The sequence below is a fragment of the Protopterus annectens genome, chromosome 6.part0 (genome assembly GCF_019279795.1).
Source record: "Protopterus annectens isolate FY-2018-M chromosome 6.part0, PAN1.0, whole genome shotgun sequence".
In the NCBI taxonomy this organism is placed as follows: Eukaryota; Metazoa; Chordata; order Ceratodontiformes; family Protopteridae; genus Protopterus; species Protopterus annectens.
In genome coordinates, this window is record NC_056737.1 from 399845161 (window position 1) to 399865421 (window position 20261).

The 20261-nt window shown below is 37.9% G+C and overlaps 1 long non-coding RNA gene across 1 annotated transcript; it reads left to right on the forward strand.

Annotated features, from left to right (window-relative positions):
• The first annotated feature begins 9477 nt into the window (after positions 1-9477).
• LOC122804336 lies at positions 9478-19900 on the forward strand. Its single transcript, XR_006365213.1, has 2 exons — positions 9478-16529; positions 16594-19900. It is a non-coding gene; the product is annotated as an uncharacterized LOC122804336 (long non-coding RNA).
• Positions 19901-20261: the final 361 nt, after the last annotated feature.

Consider the following 20261-nt stretch of genomic DNA (forward strand, 5'->3'; position numbering starts at 1 on the left):
TTCTCAGAGATATAACACGATAATTCAGTAAATGGCCCATTTCTTAAGTATTAAGATTCACAATACTCGTACACAAGAAGATACATGCCAAACGCAAACATTTTAAATTGGTTTATACAGTGAAGGTCGGGGACTTATTAGCTGGCTGCATGGAAAGTGAACTAATTAATTTGGTTGTCATCTGAAAAAAAGGAAAGAGAAGCCATACAACAAGCTTAAATGTAGTTTTACGACTCTTTACCTATATAGTCTTAGCTTTACTTTGAATATTTATATCTTTCTGTTCACTGAGAACAGCATTATGATTAAACTAGTAGAAAGTTTGAGGGAAGAATCATCAGAGATGTATACAATTGAAACATCTGATGTGGTGAAAATTTGGAACCTTAGGGGATACTGTCTTATGATTTTATTAATTTGGTTGGCAGTGAATTTGTTAGTCTACTACAAAGACTAATTCATTAAACCCATTCATGCAAGACCAGTATCTCAAACAGAGGCATCCATCAAAAGTATTTGTCTGTGGGTGAGCATAGTGTCTCCCTCATCTGAGTAGAGTTTTAGGCCTCCTGCAGCATGTAATGATTATAAATACCTTAGAGGATAGCAAGCCTTAAGAAGTAATTACAAGTCTATCAGAAAATGCCTGGTTTGTCCGTTGTTCTTAACTGACTAGATCTGAGTGAATTAGACTTCACACAAGTGTACAAATACAGTGGCAACTGTATTTAGCATACTGAATTATTCAGGAGTGCAAACATAGGAAACCTGTCTGATGCAAATAAAGCCAATAACCACACAAAACAGAAGAAAGGAGGCTAAAACCAAAAACAGTAGTCCAGTCCAAAAATGAGTGAAACCAGATCCACAATAATAGAAAATGAAAACAGTTTTAATTCACCAAAAAGGTTAACACATAAACACAATGGCTGACACACAGAATCCTGTTAACCAGAGAGTAATCAGCATGATTATGACCAGCTACGTTGTCAGAGTTCACCCTTCTCTGTCAAACCCTAAATGTTTTTTGTCACTGTATTTCCATCTAAGCTGTCTATATCATTAATCTGTTCATAGGTTCATAGGTAGGTACTAGGCTATTGGCCCTAGGGCCTATATAAGCCTAGTCAAAAATGTACCCTGGCTTTCGCCATCCAAGAAAATTATTTTCCTGTACCCCTGTGAAGCAGAGCCACAGAAGTGATTCCTGGGGTGACTTTCCTATTTCCCATCCAATCATATGGGTTCATAGGTAGGTTGTGTTAGGCTAGAATATATTGTATAGTCATTATGACATTTCCTATATTTTTTTTAATCATTGCCCTAACCAGGCCTCTTAGCTTCCTCCTTACAACGCTTGCATTCATTCACTGCATCCCTAGCTGAACTGACCAGCATAAGAACGGTCATAACAAGACACCAACCACATGCCTTACATATAAACACAGTTTTCAAGAGATCCAGTCTACAGATTTCTGTAAATTGCTAACATGAAAAAAATGTACATAATAAAAGGTACACAAATGCTCAAATACTTTGAAAAGTACAGTGCAATAAAATTAATAAGTAGTCTCTGAAAGAAAATTCACCATATTCATTAATGACATATACAAGGTAGAACCCACAGCTAATTAAGTGCAAAATGCTGATGGCACTACATTCATTTATAATACCAGTTCTAGTGATGACCATTTCATGAAAACTCAATAAGCATTTAACATGCTCAGACAGTCGCTGGTCAACTGTCAGCTTCAGTTAAATGCAGATGAAACCAAGTTAATGTTATTCACTAACTATTCAATAAAAAATAAAAAGTAAATCATCATCAATGCTAACATAGAAATAGTAGACCATACTAAATGAATGCATATCACTGACAGCAACCTAAAGCTCAGTAAACATGTATATATAATTAGTTGTTAACAACACTAATCAGAAAATAGGCACTAACTATTGCACGTACTTTTCTACTGCTGTTCCTATTATATACCTCTTTCATTCTGACAAATCTCCAAATGACTCATATTGGCAAGTTGGAATGTTGCTGTAATAATATAGCTAGATTTGCAGCTGTTATACCTTACAGGACACACCACTGTCATGCTCTACAGAAATTGATTAGTTGTTTCAAAGTACAATAGTCCTATTCCAACTAAAACTCATTCATGCAATCTAAGTAAGCCAAAAACTGAATTTTCGCCATTTACCAATTTGGTCCTTATTAAACACAATCCTTGCTAAGCACGATATTTCAAATGCACTTCAGTGAACTATTATTTTTTTAAGCTTTCAGCTGAGATTTATCTGGCAAAGAGCTGAGGAAAGAGTAAAAGCCGGAAACTCTGGGAAGGAAACTGCAAAACCTAAAACTGCACCAGTCAAACTTCTTTGCTCATATTTGAGTTAGCAACTGTCTCAGACTTGGGGATTTATTTTTTGTACAAAAGCAATCTGGAACGGAGACCACCTCATCTTGTCCTTTTCCATCTCTAGTAACTGTTTTTCCTTAGTTTAGAGCTTTTCGACATTGGTGCTGTTTGAACAAAGGCAGAAGTGTGGTTATCCTGTATGATTTTGCATGCATGTGTATCAGTTATGGGCTTATCATGGAATTTTTAACACAGATCACTAATCAGGTAGGCACTCTTTGATTGCCTGGTATTATTAGGTAGATCATACTTTTATGGGGAATTGGTTGGATGTAGTAATACAGGCATTACCTCTTCTAGTGCTGTTACTTCTATAAATGCCTACTGCAGGATAGATTTGGAAGAAAATGGTATGTTTGTGTACGTTGTAAAAGCCAGTTTTGCTTTGCAATATAATCAATTATTTCAGATGTGACTGCCCTTGTTTCTTTTGAGTTGGCTGCTTAAAAGCAACAACTTGATCTGAAAAACAAAAATGAACTTGCACTATTTTGGGTGTAATTAAAACATTTTCTGTAGCATAAAATATATATGTCCGCTGCCAGAATGCATGCTATACCCTTGGTCCTTAAAGTGGAGGTAACGTAAGACTGCACTGGTAATCTATGGATAAAAGTGACTTACACTTGTGTTGTTTGATCACTGATAAAACAGTAGTCACTGATCTGGTGTGGCAAGAGTAGTGACAAAATGCATTTGCTAAAATTAGTGTAAAGGTAATTATTGCTATGCCTTGTGTGTGTGTGTGTGTGTGTGTGTGTGTGTGTGTGTGTGTGTGTGTGTGTGTGTGTATGTGTGTGTGATGAGTGGGTTACAGTGCATTTAAAAGTGACATGTTAGCCATAATTTCTCTTATTTTCAACAAGAAACATCAATAATTTCTTATAATTTATTTTATCACCATGCCTCCACAATAGTTTGGAAAGCCTTTTATCTGGCCACTGTACTTTCTAAAGTCATTTCCACTACATCCAAAGTCGTCCTAATTCCCTTTACTCATAACTTATCAGACATGTTATTGAATGTTATGCAACTTTTGGAATATTTGTCTAAATATATCACACAGCTTGAGAAACCTCAGATATTCTTAACCAAAAGAATCAGTAACCTCAAAAATCTTAACTATCAGGAGAGACTGGCAGTCCTTTCTCTGTATTCAGTCTCATACAGACTCCTCCATGGAGATCTGTGTTTAGCCTTTTGATAGATCTAACTCTGTTCATAGGGTCATAGGAGATTACTAGGCTATCAACCTGGAGGAGGTCATTTTAAGCCTAGCTGTTTCAACCCAATGTAATAGCATAGAAGTACTAGTCAGTACCCAAGATTGCATTTAGTGATGACTGTCCATGTCCAGGAGGGTTGTGGGCACTATCCCCAGTAAGAATTTACGGTGCCCCATCCACTTGTCCAGGTTCCTCTTGAACAGTGTCATAGAGGTAGTCTGTTTCACATGAATTAGTAGCCTGTTACAAAGATGTGGCAGCTGCTGGGAGATAAATCTGTCCCTCCAGCATGTCCTATTTAAGTCACAGGCCATATTTAGGTCCCTGGAATGGGTAGCCCTAGACCTAGTTGATTTACAGATAAGCAGTATGTTCACTAAGTTTGGGTTTTGGGTTGCTGTGCATACCGGGCATAAGTCTCTCCTAAGAAGTCTACATGATACGAAGCATAATGACAGGAACCTCAGCTGGTCCATGTAAGTCACATCCTGGAGGCCCTTGATCTTCTTTATTATAAACCTCTGAGGTCTCTCTAATTGCTGCAGGTGCTTAGTACTGTACATACTGAATGGGGCTTTATACTCAATTATGGCCAGGATAAGTGCTGAGTATGGGGGGTTATAACTTCTCTTGCTCATGAGGTGATGCCTTTACTAATCAGGTGAGCTAAGTGGAAAGCTTTCCTTTCAATGGTAGCATGATGGTCAATATTAAGGTCACAGTCAGCCTGTGATCCCAGGTTCCTTACCACTTCATGGGTACTTAGGGTATTGTTGTTGATTTGATAGTATGAAGGGGCATTGTTTGTGCCAAAGGGAATGATGATCCATTTCATTACATTCAGTTTGAGATTGTGATTAATACACCAGTCATTGGTCTGGGTGAGACCCTCCTGGAGTATACTGACATCATTTGGGGATTCAATGATTGCACCTAGTTTGCAGTTGTTTGCAAACTTGGTCAACCACCACCCTTTGGCTGTGACCTGAACTTTTGAGATGTATATACCAAAGAGTAGGGAGCCCAGCACTGACTCCTGTGCCACCCAACTGGTAACAAGTCTGCTGGTCAATGTGGAGTCACCCACTTTGATAGTGTGTGTCCAGTTTGTGAGCCAGTTGGCAACCCATCCTAGGGGTTTACATTCAGTCTGCTAAGTTTATCGGTAATGCCTGAATGTGGGATTATGACAAAAGCCTTTGCCAAGTCAAGGTATGCTGTGTGCACAGATTCTCCCTCATCAGTGGCCCTGACCACACTTTCAAAGAAATCCACCAGATTTAACAGGCAGGATCTGCCCTTCATGAAGCTGAATTGGGTAGACTCCAGGGTTTGGAGGTCACTTGTGTCTTTATTTATGAGGTCCATAATAATACTTTCCATGGCCTTAAGGATGAGGCTGGTCAGGCTTATGGGTCTGTAATTCCCTGGGTCTGTTGCTAGGCCACCTTTGTGGAGCACAATAACTGTAGCTGTTTTTCATTTCCCAGGAACAAAGTCTGTGGTTAGGCTATGGTTGAAAAGGGTACTTATCAATGATGCTAGTTTATGCTTTAGACTGTTTAGAAGACAGCCTGGGATGTCATTTGGTCCCATAGAGGCAGTGTTCTTTGCCTTGGACAGGGCTTTGAGGACCTGTTCTTCAGATATATAAGGTGGGGGAGAGTTTGGGAGAGGGTTTGTTGTAAGTTAGGAGGGGATAAGAGAGTGAAATGTTTGCCAAACCTATCTGCTAGCAGGTTCACTGTCTCTGTGGGGTCAGTGTGTGTGATACCCACCAGTTCTGCACTTGCTTGGGCCCTTCCCTTTAGGTTACATACATAGCTGTAAAAGGCCTTATGGCTATCTTTGGCAGTACTTAGTAGGTTTCTCTCAAAGGACCTCTTGGAGGATTTGACAAGTTGTCTTATTTGCCTGTTAAGGCTGAGGAGGATGCTTTTTCCACTATTAGGTCTTTGTCTTTGTTTTCTTGAACAGCAACTTTTTGCATTTATTGTAGAGTTTGTTGATGCTGGAAGTCTACCATGGCAGCTTGATTTTACTTGGGGCTCTGGCTTTGATTCTATCAGGTACAGCTGAGTTTATACACTTATACAAGTGATTGTACAGGGCATTATTGTAAGCTTCACCAAAGTTACCACTTTCAGCTTGGGGTGGGGCTTGGAGTGCATTTATACCTTCACCTAGGAGGGTATAGTTTGCCTTGGTGAAGTTTTTTAGTCTGATTTCACCCTTTGTGAATTCTGGTGTTATTGTCAGCTCAAAGGTGACTGATTTGTGGTCAGTTTTAACTAATGAGGGTCCAACAGTTGGAGCAGTGCACCTGTTTGACATGTTGGTGAGGACCAGATTTAGAATGTTTGTTCCTCTTGTCAGTGTATGGACAATTTACTCCAGGGCATTTGAATTCAAAAGTCAAGGAACTTTTGTGCTAGGGAGTTTGGGTTAGAGATGGTTTCCAGTTGATGGTGGGATAATTGAAATCCCCCCATAACCAATTTGTTCAGTAAAATTTGGATTGTCTTCAGTTTGATTAAGTAGGTTTTGTGGGTGTCATGACCCATGGAGGGGGATTTATAATGGGCTTTGACTTGAATGGTGGTCTTACCCACTGTAACCTGGACCTGGAGTAACTCCATGGAGTTGCCCAGGTTAACTCGATGGGAGGTGAATTTAATATAGATTGAAACACCACCTGCTTTGGTTTTCACATGTTGATTTTGCGGTTTAAAGGTGTGGCATTGTAACCTTGCAGGGCTGGGGTACTCTCTGAGGCCTTAAACCAGGTTTCTGTGACTGCACAGACATCTACATCTTCTAGTGATATAAGTGCTTCCAGGGAGTGCAGTTTTTGGTTTAAGCTCCTAGCATTTAACAGTATGACCCTTATTTTGTGACCTCTTATTCCTTCGGAGAACTAATGCTACCTCATATACTCTGTTAAAGTAAGTAAACCTTCATCACCAGATAAATAAGACATGTCCCAATGTATCCTTAACCTCTGGAACAAACTTCCACTGCATGTCATGCAGAGTATCATCCTTGCCACCTTCAGGGTACCCCTAGATAATTGGATGGGCAGCCCTAAATTCTCCCCTAGTCTATCTTGTCTTGCCCTCCTTGAGGCTAGAGAACTTTTGAATAGAGTTTTTCTGACTAGGCTAGAAATGGTCTGCAGATTACTTGCCTAGTATTTACCTATGTACCTATAAACACTGCACATAACAAGTGTTTATGTTTGGTGATTTGGCAGGAGGAGAATGTGTGTGAAAGTAACTGATCATTGGGTACAGTGGTGTGGTAAGTAGCATCGCCACCTCACTGACCATAGCTCAGCCTGAGCTCTTGCCTGTAGCTTTTTCTGTGTGGAGTTCTCATGTCCTTCCTGTGTCTGTATAAGTTTACCCATGTGTTCTCCTTTCCTCAAGCACTTCCAAGACATGACACAGTTGAACTGGCATTTCTTCAATTTACTAATCATGCAGTTTGTTGTGTGTGTGTGTGTGTGTGTGTGTGTGTGTGTGTGTGTGTGTGTGTGTGTGTGTGTGTGTGTGTGTGTGTGTGTATCTTTTTACACAACTGGCTTTCACGGATAGTGCCTGAGTTAAGAAATTGTAAAATGACAGATGTTTATTTGTGAACATGCATAATATTGCAGCCTCATCTAGTCTAAAACCTAGCCTGCTTAGAGGTGCACACTAAAGGTTGCTGTAGCTTGTAAGGGGGAATTTGGGCAGTGTTGTCATTACTATGTTAATGTTTTCCTTACAATGAACCCGTTAAGGTATGCACAGAATGTTGCTATAGTTTGTGTAGGGACTGTGGACAGTGTGGTCATGATTTCCTTCCCTCTCCTCTCAAATATCATAAGTTTGCACAAAATCTCAATAAGCAGCAGCAAGTTGGAATAAAATAGTGTGATTAGCATTATTTTCACTTTCCTTACAATCAAACATCAGATACACAGGTGGCTATTTTTTTGTGGGTGGGGAGATAAGGATACATGCCATTATATACATTTATTTACTCATTTTGGCTGGTTAGTCTCACTAACCCAGTGTCCCCTTTTCTGGTCAGAAATGAGGAGAAATTTGGCCAGAGCACCATAGAATGTCCTTTACTGTTTTTCGATAAGTGCCATGGGATCTTTTACAACCACCATAGCTACCACCAACTCAAGGAGATGGGACCTTGGTTGAACATCTCATCTGAAAGACAGCACACTCACGAATGCAACACTGCTGTCATGCTGCAGTTTACTTACACCCTGCTGTCAGGGCTGTTGTTCTTCTCAATGCTGTCTGCTGAGGCACATTACTTCTTTTAATTGAAGCTATCTCCCCTATGCAAGGAGTTTTGTCTTAGCCATGCTACTTTAGTCTTGTTTGCACTTGCGGTGATGTCTGTCTGCTATTTGTTAGGTTTCCCTTTGAATAAACCCCAATTTCTTTTCAGCCCTGGAATGTTTCAAAGTTTCCATCTGTGTATTGAACCACTCATTTATTATGCACAGCCCACCAGCAATGGCAAACACAGGTAGCTCTGAGTAAAAATGTATACTGTTTAACTAGAACAAACACCATGAGGGGACTGGAAGAGCTGTTTGTTGTTCTTTTACATATAAGAAGTAATATACCATTATAGGTGCAATGGTTGTACAAGCTGTTGAATATTTATTCTGTTTTTCCTTTGGAAAATGCAGTAAAGCAGTTCTATCTGCAGTGCTAGTATATTCATTGATGGAAATGTCTGCATTAGGGGTACGCTTCTGTGGAAAAGCAGTAACCAATCTGAAACACAAACTGTTATGCACTATTCACAAGTTCAGCATCAGTATACCCAACAGAAAAAGAGCATTTTAGGAAGGTAGTTCTTTAGGATTGCAGTAATTACCCCTATCCTGTTCTTTCTACAGCTGTTGATTACTTGCATTTCTTCTTGTAGCCTTTGCCCTATTACAGCCAGCTCCTTCAAGTAAGATAACACAGGTTCTTAGAAACCTAGTAGAACTTCATTGTAACAAACCTGCATCCTTACATTTATCCATTGTTTTTTAAAAATAGAATCTGTACCTGAAGTAAGCCCAGATAGAGCTTCTTAATATGTGCTAGCATTAAGCCTTCATATCATTACATTTTCTTCCTTCAGAGTTCCCTTACTTAAATTCTGTCATACAAAAGAAAATAACTGAGGAAATGGAGGAAAATTTCAGCATTGTAGCCAGTTTGTAGTGCTGAGGAGCAGAGCTCTTACTTCACACCAGTGAAACAGGTTAAAATAAGGAACATAAGACTGATAGATGTTGGCCGAGGAAAGAACAGGTGTGTTCTTTTTGGGCTGACAGTTTGAGGAGATAGCATTAGGGATATGTCTTCTACCAGAGACTGTCAGGCCGAGTACCCTATAGAGCAATCAAAGGCATATACAGAGCAATGTAAATTTGTATTGGCGTGATTTATACTTATTGCGACCATTGCAAATTAACCCCTAGCACAAGAACCATATGAGGGGTCGGTGTACACATACAGTAAAATTCTTCTGCAGCAAAGAATGGTGGTCATGTGGCACATGACTCTCCACTACTGCAACTGAGGTAGCTAGGATGGGGAACTTACAGGCCATGTGGGTTACTGCGGTGATCAAATGCTAGTGTTGATGAGGACCGGAGTTTCCTAATAAATTTTACTGACAAAAACTATAGGAAATCCAGACTGGAATTTACAAGACTCCTGCATGTACTAAGGGGTTGGGAGGGTGGCCTAATGGTTAAGGTGTTTGCCTTGCAAACATAAGGTGCAGAGTTTGAGTCTCACAAGAGATTGGAGTACTAATCTATGAACAATATGGTACAGGACAGCTTGAGATTTTCTGATATATGGTGTGTAACACATAAACCCTCCTTGATGGGTAACCCATTGGGCTTCATCCTTTCTACTGATCATATGACACTTCTTGCCCTTTTTTTCTGGAAGGTACCATGTTTGAGGTGCATACATTTGGTGCTGTTTCACACCAGGATGTCATGCAACTTCATAAGCATGACTGTACCCATAAGACCCCAAGTTATTTTCTGTCATTTACACAGTACTGTAAATGGCAGAATTTCAACCCTGCCATTTGCATATTCCAAAGGGAGAAATACCTGGCTTACCTTACTTACCTTAGAGGATGTGAATGAAAAATCCTCACTAAGTTAAACATTCAGAGAACTTTTCAGTGGCAAAGAGGATGTGAAAATATCCCTTTTCACCTCGATGAAGTGATGACTGCAAATTTGTGTTATTTATGGCTTGGAGAGTTTTCCTACTATAAATGTCTCACCCTGAAAAGATGTTAATTTAAATGTATGAGATGTTAGTTGTCTTGGCTATTTTTAAATAGTTGAATGTGTTTAGTGGAGTTGGAAACAGTAATTCCCATTCATTTTAAAAGATGTCTATGCCCTAAACAAATCATTGCCTTTTTGCTGAGCATATTTTCATTATAAAAAAAAATGTATCCATACAAAGTCATGGGTAAAAAACATGATTTAGCTGTTTCATTTTTTTCTTTATCATTTTTGTGCTATTTACCTTCCTTATCTTCCTATGGGCTAGGCTTGTAAAGGCTCCTGGGCCATTAGCCTGGTACACACATATGAACATTGCTGAGTACCCTCTTAGACACGGGCAGGGTGAGAAATGACCATTTTCATAGGATTGTAGGAAGTTGCTACGCTAGTGGCCCTGAGGACCTTTCAAGCCTAGCCAAGAATTTAGCCCATGTTCCAAGTTAGCACCCTATGCCACTGTCAAGCAAGGACACGTGGAATCCCAGAGGTGCCATGCAAGAAATTGCTCTATATCGTCACAGGTGATCATAAATCTCTAATTTCCTTTACTGAGACAGCCAGCCAGAAACAGTAACTGTACCAAGTAACCCAACTCATGACAGATGAGGGATAAACTCTTGGCTAGGTTTGTAAGGGCCCCGGGGCCATTAGCTTAGTAACCTTTGTAAGGGCCCTGGGGCCATTAGTTTAGTAACCTCCTATGATCCTATTAGTTAAAATGTCAGGTGTGGATGAAATCCAATATTCTTTAAGAATTTATCTCCCTGGCTCTTGCATCATCTTTCCCTTTGCACTTTGTTTAGCCCTCAAAAATGTCCATGTAGCAAAATGTTTGAAACCCTTTTTTCTTTCCCTTCTGCTGAAGTCACAAATCTGTTGAATCTTTGGGGATTTACAACTGTTTTACTGTGTACTGTCATTTACAGCTTTGTGTTCTCATCCCCACCACCATAAAACTATCAAATCTTTTGATATTCAGAACTTTCTCTGCAGTGTCAGAGAATAATCCTGGTACCAATGACAGAAACAGAGGATGAATGTAGTTTGTATCTTTTAAAAGATCTAATTTAACCACTATTTCATATTTAATGAGGAAAGGGATTAAATTGTGTTTAAAATGTAGTAATGAGACAAGAAAGTATTAATAGACGAAAATGTCACATGTTCTATCCAGAGATTTTCAACGTACGAAGTAATTCTGAGTACTGCCATTTTAAGTTAATACAAAAAAGATGCTGCATGAAAGTATATCTCATTACAATCTTATCTTTTAAGGACCCAGAGTGCATATGAGAAGAAGAAAATAGTCATAAATCAATATCATCTTACTATGTTTACCCTATCGAGTCATTTTGGTTAGAACAAAAAAAAGTACTTGCAGTGCTGCATTCACTGTTGTAGAATAGAAACCCTTTTACTAGTGATGCATGCGCCTGTGTTACTGTTTATAGCAATTTTTGGCCCAATGCAAATATGCTCTTTACACTGAAAGAGTTTTGGGATTAAATATAAATGATAAATGTATTGAATGAGGTGCAGCAGTTCAGTAACTAACTTTGTAACCTCCTTTCTTGGCAAAACAGACACAGGTTATTTATAATGTTTTCACTCCAGTCAATTCAAAATGGAATATCTGAATGAATATTTAGTATGTGTGTTGCGGTACATAGCCTGATATTTGGAGGTGTGGAAGATGTATTATGCAAATCTCATTCTACATTGCATTTAAGTAGACCTCATACTGGCAGCATTTATATATGGCAACATCTGCCAACTAATCTATGTGATTAATACAAGCTGCAGTATAAAGAACAGTTAGGGACAGTGGAGCTGAGTGAAGTTTTAAACTTTTGTGCACTGTCTGCAAAATATTTCCATATTTCAGTATAGTTTTCTGCAGTGTTCTAGTGGCCCTGGTCATAAACTTGACAATCACACTTAGACTGCAGTCTAGCAAAGGACTTGCTGAAGTTGAACAAGTGGCCAGAATGCTACCAGCTGAGGTTCACTGCAGACAAATGCAAAGCTCTGTACGTGGACCAGAATAACCCTGGTGAAAATTATCAGCTGGGAGGAGTGGAAATGAGGGCAGCAGACCAGGAAAGGCATTTAGTGGTACTGATGAAACCTGAATATGAGAGAGCAGTGGTAACTAAAACAGAATATTGGGATGTATCCCCAGGGGGGATACATTCCAAAGAGAATGAAGTAATGTTTTTATAGGGCCTTCATCAGACCACTCCTCAAGTACTGCATGCAGTTCTTGAGGCCACACAAGGAAAATGACATTGCACTGCTGGAGAAATGGTCTGTGGGATGAATAAACAAGAATATGACCAGCGGCTACAGCATGTAAAGTTCTTCAGACTTGAAACCAGGAGATATATGGCACATGGTATTGGTGCACATGATCATGCCAGGGAGATGTGAAAGAGTCATTCTGAACAAGAAAGTTATTGCTGGAAGTAGGGGCAAAGACATCAGAAGGTTGTTAGAGAAGAGACCATGTAATACATACATACATACATATATATATATATATATATATATATATATATATAGAGAGTACTCTGTGACGAACAAAGTTGCTGCAGCTACACCTTGAAATCATGAAAAAAGAACTGCGATCCATATATTAGTTCATTTGAGACTTCAGAGTAATCCAGCACATAACTTCTTTAAAATCAGTACTGTACTGAAAATAAATTAAACAGATGAGGGCTTTTACCCTTAAATGGGCTTCATCAAATCTAACTCCAGTTTACAGGGCATACAGTATTTATATGCTTTTATATGTAGCTCATTGTTGGTTGACTCGAACTGGGGTAGTAACTGTAAGCCATAGCCATTTGGACAAGTTATCTTAGAATAGGTCAAGTCTTTCACACTTGTTCTGCATATTTACTCCTATTAGTGATTAATAGGTTATAGTTGTGCTGTTACATCAACATCATTTTTGGCTGCCAATAATAGATAAAAAAGCTAAACATCTAAACTGCATTTTAGCATTTTTAAATGAAAAAATGCAGTTATTTAAAGTGTAAAGAAGGCAATTAAAGTAGTGTGTTTGTAGGGGGGGGCAAGTCCTCCTGCATCCCAATACCAATGTATTTTAATAAACTAACTCCACAATCATACAACAGAGGAGAAAGGGGCAAATAACACCTACAGTAAAAGGTCATCCTGCTCCTTTGTGCACCCCCCCCACACACACACACACACAGTGTGATCCTGCATAAAACTAATATATTTCTAACTGCGTTATACAAAAACAGACCAGACTCCAGATTACACTACCTTCCATCATTCCATTATGTCAGCTAGTACTTAATGTAAAACAAATTAGAAATCCATGCTTCACTGAAGCTGTCAGTCAGTGTAGTAGACATGCATAACTATCCTTCAATTAGACTTACGTCAGTATCATGGGAACTGGATATATGGACACACACACACATTTAATGTATACACTTAAGCCAGCTTTTGGCATAACATTTTTCACTTATGCATGAATAATGTAGTATAACATAACTGTCATTAAACTGCAGTATTAAGTGCAAAAAATATTTGTTTTTATAATTTAATGACTGTCATGCCTTACTGGTTCTTCATCTAAATATATGGAGTTTTACAGATGAGGTATGGATCTCTATCATACTGTTTTAAAACCATACTGTTTTATCTAATTGTTAAACGCATGCAATTAAATGAACAGTCAGAAAAGAAGTAACACTCAGAAATAAAAGGAAAGGTTTGATCACTTAATACTGTATATTTTGATTAGTATTATGCTGCAAAATGATTGTGATATACACTAAACAAATGCATAAAACAACAGCATTTACATACAGTATTGTGCTGATAGAAATCCCTACTCCTAATCTGCTAAACTGCATACAGTTTAAAGAAATGTCATTAAAACATGGCAGTCATTAAAACATAAAGCGTTAAGTGAAAAAAAAATTTTGTGTTTTAATGACTGTCACATCTTCCTGACTCTTCACAATTGCTTGAAAGAATAATGTTTAAACTCAATGCAGGTAGCAATCCCTGCTAAAAAGTGATCAAGTTCAACCAATCAAAAGCAGTGTATTATACTTGCCCTACTCTGGCCTTGTGCATTTAGTATATGATTTTAAGCCACATGTGAGACAAGCCCTCCTGCAGGATCCATGTTAAAGCCGATCTCTGAGACACAATTGATTGAGGTTCAATGGTTTCTTTTAATCAGTTGCAGTTTGATAAACTGCATTTCAATCATAGATGTATGTGTGTATACATTTAGGGGGACAGTGAGTAGTGGCAAAAGCTATTTTGGTTGACATGGGATTTATAAAAAAAAAATAAGTTGAATGCCGGAGAGCCACTTGCCCTCTGCAGGACACATGGTTGACCCATTCGCAGGGTGGTGATTTGCTGGCATGTAGTCAAGTTTGTGAATCTCAATATTTGTAGCTAACATTTGTGATTATATTCATGTTACACACAGACACACACAAACACTCTCTCCGCTGATTAGGTACTTGGTCTTCAACCAGACTAAAGTTACATTTGGGGAAACACCTGATGTCTCATATTGGTAGAGCAAAGGGAATGGTGAGGGCAAAACTGCTAACAAAAGTCTTGCAGTCTGGCAGATTCACAGCCATTTTGAGTGTTACACAGTTAAAGTTCTACCTTATCATTGATACTGCTTTACATTTTCAATCAGTGCTATATACACAGCATTGGATGAAGTGCAGATTCAGCACCTTCGTTGAGTTGTATAAATGCAGTGATCTGAAGTGGATCAGAGGCAACCATAACAAAGAGAGCTGAATCAGTCAAAACTACAAGAGGTTTGTATTCAATATGGAGGCTTTAATGATCATTGGTTTGATTGTTTCCAGATCAGTTTTTACCAGGAGCTGCATGAAGTCATTGATAAGTGCAGTTAGGCTCTAAAGGTCAGTAAGGCCAGCACCAAAAAAGAAACACATGTGCAATAGCATATGCTGCATGCTGCTGAAAATTCTTGAGCAACCCGCTATCCATCTGCAGAGGGTGCTGGGATTTGTAGTAAAATATACTAACCTTCACCTATGCAAATTTAGTGTGGCACAATCTACTATGCTATTGCAAACAGTAAGTAAACCAAAATTATTTTGAACAGAATGTGCATCTGAACCAGCTGCTGTAACCCTCCCTTCAAAAGTCAACGTTTAAGCAGCTTCTTTTGTCTTTATAGTTAATTATTATTATTGTTATTACTATTATTATTGTTAATAACTGATGTTTTTACATTGCTGTTATACTTTTGTGATTTATCTTATTTTTTTAGTTTAAAAAGGGCAAGTCAATCAATTTAATGATGTTCTTCCTTATCTGTTATGTAGTATATATTATTCTAAAATCAAGTTATGAACTCATGGTTTTGTTATCACTGTATTGTTGAGCTAAGCTGTCACTGGCATTTCTGCATTAACATTGATAATAAGGAAAATCAGGCTGGGCATTTTATTGGTAAATGTGGGTGTTCTGTTGGTGTATAATGAGTTTTGAAGCCAAAGTTGGAGGTGTTTCACAGTGTGAAAGCGTGACAGTCCATTATTAAAACTGTATACTGAAGTACACTGCTACATTTAGCATGTTGCCTAACATTTAAATATCTGCCCTAAAAGTACAGCAGTGTGCAGGTTTGAATGTTTATAAAATTTTCAGGAAAGAATATTATCTTTCATTCATTCAAGATGAGTTTGATACAGTTTAAGCTCCTATTTGTATGATTTATTATGGTATATTAACACTAAGGGCCAGATTCACAAATGCTTACAGGAAGTGTACACTAAGTGTATACCATTCTGAATGAACAGTCAACACAGGCATAATTCACAACTTCTTCATGCTAATTTTCCTTGATTTTCTTGCAGCCTTAACTATTGAGGGGGATTCATTACAGACTACGTAACACAGTGTAATCTTTCTAAGCGACCAGAAACCACATGTAATGTAGTAGAGATTCGTGAATACAGAACATATACATTTAGTGTAGGTGTTGATGAATCTCTGTAATGTGGTAGGGATTCGTGAATACAGAACATATACATTTAGCGTAGGTGTTGATGAATCTCTGTAATGTGGTAGGGATTCGTGAATACAGAACATATTCATTTAGTGTAGCTGTTGATGAATCTCTGTAATGTGGTAGGGATTCGTGAATACAGAACATATACATTTAGCGTAGGTGTTGATGAATCTCTGTAATGTGGTAGGGATTCGTGAATACAGAACATATACATTTAGTGTAGGTGTTGATGAATCTCTGTAATGTGGTAGGGATTCGTGAATACAGAACATATTCATTTAGTGTAGGTCTTGATGAATCTCTGTAATGTGGTAGGGATTCGTGAATACAGAACATATTCATTTAGTGTAGGTGTTGATGAATCTCTGTAATGTGGTAGGGATTCGTGAATACAGAACATATTCATTTAGTGTAGCTGTTGATGAATCTCTGTAATGTGGTAGGGATTCGTGAATACAGAACATATACATTTAGCGTAGGTGTTGATGAATCTCTGTAATGTGGTAGGGATTCGTGAATACAGAACATATACATTTAGCGTAGGTGTTGATGAAGCTCTCCTTCGGTCTTTTTGTTTTGCACTTGCTGTAATAGCAACCTTTATGAAGTGGTTTAGTTAAAATTATGTTGAAAACTTGCCATGCATTGGAGTACATTTTAATGAATTTATGTAAAGTATACTACTTAGTTTTCCTTTAAATTATTTCATGTTGAATTTGTGTAAGGTTTTATTAGTTAACATTTCTTCATCATTTTTGCCAACGTGTGGTATACGTTACAAGAAACACTTCATGATGAATATGCTACCAATGTTGCCCATTGGCTAAATGGAATGCACATAAATTGCATGTGGGCTCCTGTGTGTGTGTGTGTGTGTGTGTGTGTGTGTGTGTGCGTGTGTGTGGATGCGTGTGTGTGCATGTGTGGATACACTGGAAGGTACTTGGTTGTTTATAAGGATAATAAACACTGATAATGTAGGTGCTGAAGTCATCATTGCATTTTCTGATACAGTAATGATAATCTGTATCTGTGGGACACAGATAATCTATTTCTGTGTCATGGAGAGTTTTCATGTGCCTTTGGCACCAGTTCAGAAATTATTTCCTTGTGTACAATTTATTATATGGTTCCTGTTAAGATTTTACAGTAAAAGAATATCCTTCAGACACTATCTGTTTACGTTACTGCTTGCTGGCATATGCTAATGCTGTGATGACACAGTTTGACAGCCCTCTTTTGGATATCACATTTCTATGCATAGGAAGCAGTCAGAGAGGATCATCAGGTGACAAAGGTGACAGCATAGCAAAAATCATAGAAAGCTAGACTGGGTGAGCTTCTTAGGTAGATACTGAATGAGACGCTAGAAGACAGAGATGTGCTAGAACCCTTCAGAGATGTAACAAGTGTACCACGGATATAGGATGAATTGTTTACATTGAGAAATGTCAGTTCAAGGATGTAAGGGAATTGTCAGAGACTAAAGGTACACTGAAACATAGCTTGGATCATTTTTCTGAAAAGGTAATGCACCTAGGGGTGGAATCCCTGTGGAGTTTGCATAATAAAACACTGAGAGTTCATACACATGTAAGACGTACATGAGGAGCTCTTATAGCATCAAAAGTGCAATGAAGCTAGAAGCTGAGTTTTGTCACTATAGAGGACACTGAAAATCTTGAGCTGCTTTATCTTTCTACTCCAGTGGAGGATACAGCATCCTGTTCTTAGACATTATAACTGAATAAGGTACCCTAAATCATTGATTATTTACTAACAAACATGAGAAGGATGTCATGTAACACATGAATGAGATATGAGGTGATATGTATGACTCCAGGGAGAAAGTTAAGATTTGCCATTTACTGCTCTGGGTTTTGGTACACATGCTGTTTCTGCACGAAGCTGTTGGGAACTGTCAGAGGTCACATGCCAGCTAATCGCTGTAATTTATTTATATAGCCGATATATCTGAAATCTTAGTTTTGTAGCTTGCAAGGAAGCATGCTGGATTTCTAACAGCATGTTGAATGCTTTTATTAACATACAGGAAAACATTGTGCATAATTCAGTAGTCTGATTGCATATGATTTTAATATTGTTTTGGAAGTTCCAAGAGTGAATGTCAGAGGGTAGCTTCATAATGATTTTCCCATTTGACAATCATAAACTGCAATGCAAATCATGGCCCCCTAAAGATATAAATAAAGCTGTTTGTCAATAACATGGAAGATTGTCCATGGGTGTGTTAATATGGTTGCAGAGATGAGAGCTATAGTGTTGGGGATATTAGTATCCATCTAAAAGCAGTCTTCTGAAATGATCCTTTAATCTATGTGCATGTGTGCCTGTCTACAGTGTTACTTTTCTGAGCAGTCTGCACTTGAATGCTTTCTGATTTAGCACTCAGAGCAAGAAGAAATTTATTTAATATGGATATCTAAATAAAAATGGAACCTGTTCAAAATTTCTAGTGCATTATTATAAGCTCTGCACCAGAAGGAAAGCAAAGTATAGGCCAGTGATGTCGAACATTTTGGGTTTGGAGTGTCAGGAGTTCCTGGCACAAAATAATTCAGTGCACTCCACATGAGCAACGAATGCAAAAGCAGTGTCTTTAGTAATTTGGGTGTTGGTGATCGCTGTGTCACCCAAAATGTGGTGTGTGTCGCCTTTGACAAACATGTCATAGGTTCACCATCACTGGTATAGGCTGTCACAAGATAAATAAGACTAGAACCCCTGTATTACACACATCACCTTGCTGGCAAGGACAGTTGAGGGTTTGTGCCTGAATAGGTCCATTAATATAGCGACCACAGCAGTTTTTAACTATCCTGAACCTATATCTTAGTTAGATTGCCAACATAATTATTTTAATAGTGTACTGATTTTTTAAGGTATGCATTTTTTTGCCATTAAGACATCACGTTGCTTATTATTTCCATTAAACTGATGTTTTTCTGGTTTTACCATTATTTCTATTTACCAAAGTATCTTTGTTATTCAGAATACATGATTTTCCGCATACACACTACCTTTATCTGCAGGTTTATTTTTATAGCAGAGCATTGGATGAACCCATGCTATACATGGGCAGAAAAAGGGAATTGTCCTTGAACCCAGGCCAATATTTTTCCTCTCAGTGGAGCATATATAGCTCCTTTTATAGAATTATGACTCACTACACTTTCCCTGATTAAAAAAAAAAGAATAAATTAATGGCACCCTGAGATGTAAATGAAAGAATTGAATAAATGAAGAAGACTAGAATATAGCATACAAGGTTCATAAACTTATCAAGCACAAAAAAGTTATAAACATACTCAAGGTGATCTTTGTTTAAAATGCTTTAATGTACCGAAGACTCTGCTGAATATGTGTTACTAGTTTTCTATGTATCATAGCACATTCATTATTGATTTACTGTTGTATATTGCATTTGGCTATGTTTCAGGTTGTGACTATAGCATGTGTATTTTTTTATTATTATTTTTAATTCAGACACTTGCATTTTGATTATATAGCAAATAAAGTCTGGCTCTGTCAGTTGCAGTGGTAATGGTGCGCCATTCTGTGCATCCTGTTAATACGGAGAAAATGCCTTCTGTTTTTCATTTCAATTTGCCAGATAAATATAGCTTGTATGTGCTGTAGCAACATGCCTTTTCATCTGTATAAATAGCCAATGCACATACTGTAATGGAATTCAGTAGGAAAACAAAATGGTGTTTGTTTTCTCTGTATTTGTGTATTTGCAGACTTTTGTCTGAGATGATTGTAAAACCAGTTGTTTAGAAAATTATTTTAATTAAAAATGTTTACAAATAAACTGAGGTTAAAAACAGAGCTGTGCGTAATTTTATTGTAGTCCTCAAAATTCAGCAGTGTTGGAGAAATGATACCGCACACATTCTGAGAACAGCTTCATTTTGTTTTCTTTTCTCATTGTTTTTTGTTCATAATAACATACAAACTCACCTCATGGAGACCTAGCCCCTGTTCAGATTTTACAATGTAACAAAGGTTTGCGCATTATTTAATACTGTAAGTGTTATAACATCCAACTTGTGACATCAAGTAGCCTTGAACACTATATAAAACTGAAATGCAGCATTGTATTCATCCTACAGAGATCTAGCCAGGATCAAGTAGGTAGGGTTATTAATGGGTGATCCAAAGGGAATTATATGTAGGAGTAATGACAG